Source organism: Orcinus orca, chromosome 17 (genome assembly GCF_937001465.1).
Source record: "Orcinus orca chromosome 17, mOrcOrc1.1, whole genome shotgun sequence".
NCBI lineage: Eukaryota > Metazoa > Chordata > Mammalia > Artiodactyla > Delphinidae > Orcinus > Orcinus orca.
Window position 1 is genome coordinate 24,460,516 of NC_064575.1, and position 6,365 is coordinate 24,466,880.

A 6,365-nucleotide genomic window follows, 5' to 3' on the forward strand; every position below is an offset into this window, starting at 1 on the left:
ACATGTATACTTTATCAATTTGGGCCTGTTTCTCCATCTACAAGATAAAGGATCAGTCCACATGGTTTCTAAAATGTCTCTCTGGTCTAAAATCTCTCTCTGGCCTCTTTTATTTGGTGCTAATAAAATAGAATATTTTCCTTCATGTTGGTTTTCAGTGATGGAGGTAGTGACTATCGTGTTCTCTGTAAAAATAGTTTGGTATTATATTAGATTATCAGTTATTTCTCTGGTTTCAAACCTGTTTATTACCCTTCCACATACAGCTGAGATATAACCCGTGAGTTAAACTATGTCCCAACTAGTTTATTAAAAAATTAGTATTATTTTCGCAATATAGTTCAGATCATGTTGAATTTAAAAGATTAACACATGTCCAATGAGAAAAAAAAATCAGCATGAAGTGTCTGCCCAAATATATTATAGCAGCCCTGAAATAAATAGGATGTATCATCCTGGTTTCTCATAGCTGCCAATGCCAAGGTACTATTAGACACAGACATATTCGACAGGGCAAACAAAATTGTTGATGTTTGTGCAAAGTTTCCCTCATATTAGCAGTCATAATATTTTTATTTAAACAACCTCGGCAGTTTGGATCACAGTTTGAGAGTGCCTAAGAGTTTGAGACTGAGTTTGTTTGTACTCTCTCATATGTTCAAATGCAGACAACATTGTTCACAGCACTTTCCTAGAAGGCAAACAAAGGATAAGACATTTCAGTACTCTTGGTGAAATTGGCATTTAGAAAAATACAAACTACTATCCATCCATACATTCCTTAAAAATCTGGAAAAGAGATCTTTATAGACAACCATAAATCGTAACTATTGGCTGAGTGATTTTGCCATATATACATATATGAGATTTGGCACTAATGAAACAGAATATTTTACTTGTGATAAAGTAACATTCTACTTAGAGTATATATATATGTATATATATATATATATACACACATATATATATACATATATATACACATATATATGTATATATATACATGGCAAATCATATATATGTTGCACATGACATGTGGTATATAAATGTGTGTGTATATATATATTTGTATATTATATATATATATAAAAGCATATTTATAGGAATTTGAAATCTCCATTAAAACATTTTTAAATGCCTATACTGAGGCATTTTTGTAGAGTTTTACATACTCTATATTTTTCACATAATAATTTACATCAATACAGTGTTTCATGGTTTTCAGAACATTGATATGTACATGATGGTATTTAATTCTCTCCAAAAGAAAAAAAAAGAAAACATTTTCTACATTTTGAAAGCTGAATCTTGGAAAGGATAAATGACTTTTCCAAGGTCATATAAGTACTGAAGGCAGATGTGGAAATCCATGTCTTCAGATTCTGAATCTAGTATTTTTTCTAATGAGCTATAAAACCTATCTGTTTAATGATTACTGTCATCAATAAAATCAATTAGCCTTAGTCTTCCACTTCTTACTTTATAATGAAATGTGCTCTTCCTTGTTGAAAGAAAAATATTCCTATGTTAAGAAATGAGGATAGATTTTTTGTTTTAACTTCACACAATTCTTGCATATTCCCTTAGAAAGAACTATTTTATATTATGTCCAAAATTATTTTTATTCATTTTGGTGGAGGTGGGGTTTGGGAAGAGAAGAATCATGGACATATTTCCCTCCACTTTGTACAAGTGAGAAAGATGACCTGGGAAGCCGTCCTGAGAGGGAGCAGGATAGACTCAAAAAAGTATAGACTTTGGAATTAAGCCAACCTGGATTTTAATCCCAACACTACCACATTTTCCTAGCCAAATATCCTTAGGTAAGTCAGTGTCTGACTCTTAATTTTCTCACCTGTTAAATGGGCTAAATAATCTTATTTGACAGGACTATTATGAAAATTGGGTAAGTAATACATGAAAACATGGCGACATCATAGCCACATAAATGTTAGTTTTTATTTGTGTCCAGACATCAAACAGACAACACTTAAGCTTTGCTTCCCTAGTTAAAATGTCCTTTTCATGCTTTTGGTTGGTGTTGATCTGGAAAACGCTAAGAAATTCATCCTGTTGTGGAGCAGAGGATCAGCAACAACTCTCAGTCCCTGTTGAAATCTTTCTTGCACAAATACATGCTTGTTTTCACTTCCACGCCAATCAAAGAATTAGGCAAGACAATTTTTTAAATTCTAGTTTTTTACTTTCTCAATCCTTGCACATTTTATAATCTTTATGATCATACATTTATCTGCCAATATTCCTCCTCTCCCATTCTTATAGAGCAAGAGGAAACGAAAAATTACATTCACTACCACTGTTTTAGAGCAAGCTATCTGAGTGATTTTATATATAGGTGTTGGAGTAGGTGAAAAAAATAATGAGAAACAGCTCACTCACCCTTACCATTTTCCCATCCACTAGCTTCCTCCTGATGGTGGTTTCTTTCCCATCCCAGTCCTGAACCTGAATCAAAGAGTGGTTGAGAGTCCGCCTGCCAATGCAAGGGACACGGGTTTGTGGCCCGGTCCGGGAAGATCCCACATGCGTGGAGCGGCTGGGCCCGTGAGCCATGGCCACTGAGCCTGCGCGTCCGGAACCTGTGCTCCGCAACGGGAGAGGCCACAACAGTGAGAGGTCCACGTACCGCAAAAAAAAACCCCAAAAAACAGGGAAGACCAAATTCAGCTCAGACTGTCATATTTGAACTCTAAAATTTTATCAGGTGCCAAATTCTTTTCAACTCTTGTGATACTCTCAGGTAGCTTTAGAATGGTGTTTACAATTCCATTTATTTTAAGCCTCTGTCAACAATAATTTTGTTGGCTGATTCTTCTGGGGATAGAAAAAGTTTTATGAGTGAAAACAAAATATCTTGAGTAAGTAAAGATTTTTTAAAATATTTTATTGTATAGGCCAAGTATTATCTTTCTGCATAAAGAATCACAGGTAAGTTTCAACCTTAAAAATGCACATGAAGCTAATTCAAACCCCTACTGTAAGATCACATTTCCTCTTCTTACCTCAACAATATATTCTGTAACAGCTTATGGAAAAACCCAAGCAAACTTTTTGGCCAACACAATAAAAATAATGTTAATAATAATCACAACAACAACAGTAACTACCACTTACGTAGCACTATTTATTGTGTAAGGCAGTCTTCAAGAGTATTAATATATTAACCCATGTAATCCTCACAACAGTTTTATGACATAAGTACTATAATAATCCCCTTCTGCAAATGAAAAGACTGAGTCAGCAAAAGTCTGTGACTTGCCCAGAGTCACATGGTTGATTGGTGGCAGAGGTGGGATTCACACTCAAGCAGTTCTGAGCCAGAGTCTGCATCTTGCTCCACAAAGTTTAGAGATATCTCTGGTTAAACTCTACTCTAGTGCAATACCATAGTATATAATCATTGGGAAGCATACATCTCAGAGTTTACACATCTACCAAGTTGGGCCTTCTACCAAAATTATTTACAGTCTGTCCCGTGACAGAGATAATGATGGTCACCAAATTTTCCTTCTGTTCTCCTATAATTTTCAGCCTTTTTATTCTAGTAGATTTTTAATTTACTATAGGCATCTTTATTAAACACTTTTGGTCAAAATTCTTCTTCCATTTGATATTATACAGGAATTTGAAGTCTCATATTATTTAAGAACTATCTGATAATGTGGTACTCAGTTCCTTTTGTTAGAACCTCACCCTCCATATTGTTTAACAATCCTCTATTGAGTGTATTTGTTCAGATGATAAATATTTATTGAGCAAACATTATGTAACAAACACTGGGTTCTGTAAAACAGAAGAGGCAAGAAATTCTTTCTTTGAAGATCTTACATTCTAGTTTGGGGGAACAGACAATAAACAAAAAATATATAAATAAATTGTGTATTCAATTTGGAGCCCGTAAGATGAGTGAAACTGTGTGTGTCACTTCCAGGCTGAGGCAATAAAAAGCCCAGTGTGTCTTTCTCAATCTTGCTGACTGAGAACACAAACTTCAGATGGCCCAACTATAAGATAGTTGAACCTCCTTTGGCCTGGGCCCTGGAGAAATTAAGAGGGGCAGATACCTTATGCCCCCATTTCTTGCCCCCCTTCTCCCCCCACAGAGAAACTTCCCCAACTCCACCACAACACTGAATATGTACTATGAGTTAGAACTCCAAATGTGTAAGCCACTGAGAGCTTGTGGATAATTTGTTACTGTGATTGATATGACCTCACCTATACTGGCTAATACAAGTTTTATTCATTGTAATTCTATGTGTGGAAAACTGCTGCAAAATAGAAAGGTAGAAGTTTTGTTTCTGAGAGAACAAGCTAAAGAAATAATTCTCAAAATGTGTTCTGCTAAGCATCTGCATTAGAATTGTTAAAAATACAGTTTTCAGGTACTGGCCCCAGATATCAGAGCCTCTGGGATGAGACCTAGAGGTAGGTATTTTTTACAAACATTCCGAGAGATTTATTGTGTGTATTAAAATTTGAGATCCTCAGACCTAGGCTTAAGCCCAAAATTAATCTAACACAGATTTTAGATATGTTTGCTATAACTGCTTACTTACTTGGGATGATTTCAAAATTAACATTCTTATGAAATTTATCTGAAAGAATGTTGATGGTCTCACCTTAGTTTTATGGCCACCTGGTGTGATTTCCTCAAACTCTTCTCCCAGTTTAAAGGATTCTTCCAGATCTTTATTTCTTCCCTTACATTCTTACATGTTCACATGTATAGGGTTTGTTTTTTCTATTACGTATTTTTACTGTGGTAAAATACATATAACATAAAATTGACCATTTTAACCATTTTAAAGTGTACAATTAAGTACATTCACAATGTTATACAACCATTGTCACTATTAAAAATTCTATACATACTAATATTTATTTATCTGTCCCCTTATTGATGGACATTTTGTTGTTTCCTTTTTTGTTGGTATTACAAATAATGCTGTAGTGAACATCATTGCACACACAACTTTGTACAGTACATGTAGGAGTATATTCTATGGAAATAGTATTACATATACTTCAATACCTAAGTTAAATTTCTAAGAGAAGATACATTGGAGAGACACTGTAACATGGTTCATGGAATTCATATTGTGAAACATGATGGCAAGATATGACAGGTTGGAAAATTGTTCCCAAAGATACTCACGTCCTAGTCCCTGAAACCTGTGAATGTTACTTTATATGCCAAAGGGGACTCTGCAAATATGGCTAATTTAAGGATGTTGAAATAGGGAGATTACCCTGGATTATCCAGGTTGACCCTAAATATAGTCACAAATTTCTGTATAAGAAGAAATTTTCCTTGTAAGAAGAGGAAGAGGGATATTAAACTACAGAAGAGGAGAAAATGTGACAATAGGAGCAAAGATTGAAGTGTTGTGGCCACATGCCAAGGAATGCCAGCAGTCATCAGAAACTGGAACACAAGATCTATTCTGAAAATCCTCAGCAAATTTAGAGCAAATGTTTGCAAAATGATCATTTTTTTAAATAATTGTGACTTTTTGTTTAAAATCATTTATTGAAATCATTTGCCATTTAGTATATGGCACATGCATGTTTAATCTATGTAAATCCATGGTCAATTACATGAGAGGAGGGGTTATGTCAATTTCAACCAGTTTTTCACAGAACTGTATCTAGGTGCTAAATTAATATTTATTGTTTCTGTGTGAAAAACTGAAGGGAGGGGTTCATACAGAGTAAGTTCTGTGCTATCAAAGCTCCGTTTTTTTTTGTTGTTTTTTTTTTGCGGTACGCGGGCCTCTCACTGTTGTGGTCTCTCCCGTTGCGGAGCACAGGCTCCGGACGCGCAGGCTCAGCGGCCAGGGCTCACGGGCCCAGCCGCTCCGCGGTATGTGGGATCTTCCAGGAAAGGGGCACGAACCCGTGTCTCCTGCATCAGCAGGCGGACTCTCAACCACTGCGCCACCAGGGAAGTCCAAAAGCTCCCCTTTGTACTTGCTATGATATGCAAGTAAATATGGCTTACCCAGTTCTTTCATATGGTCAAAATTTTCTCAAGGAATGGATTTCCGTGTTCCCTGGAACTGATCAACCATTCTGCTTAAGCTGACTTTAAAGAAAAATAGCATCATATGAATGAGTATGTTCCCTGAAATAGTGTTGGAACCTGTTTTTAATACAATTCTGGTAGATAGTGCAGAAAAGTCAGGGAAAAATATAAGACACTCTAATCCCTGTCAACTTCCCATCAAACCATCCAAAGCTGGAAAGCTCTCTCATATGTAACTCAGGATGAAAATGGAACATGGTACAGATTTTAGCAGAACTAGATATAACTTTTCCATCTCTAATTTAGGATCAAAACT

At 35.6% G+C, this 6,365-nt stretch overlaps 1 pseudogene; it reads right to left on the bottom strand.

Annotated features, from left to right (window-relative positions):
- Positions 1-616: 616 nt before the first annotated feature.
- On the bottom strand, positions 617-6,095 carry LOC117203802 (fatty acid-binding protein 12-like; annotated as a pseudogene).
- Positions 6,096-6,365: the final 270 nt, after the last annotated feature.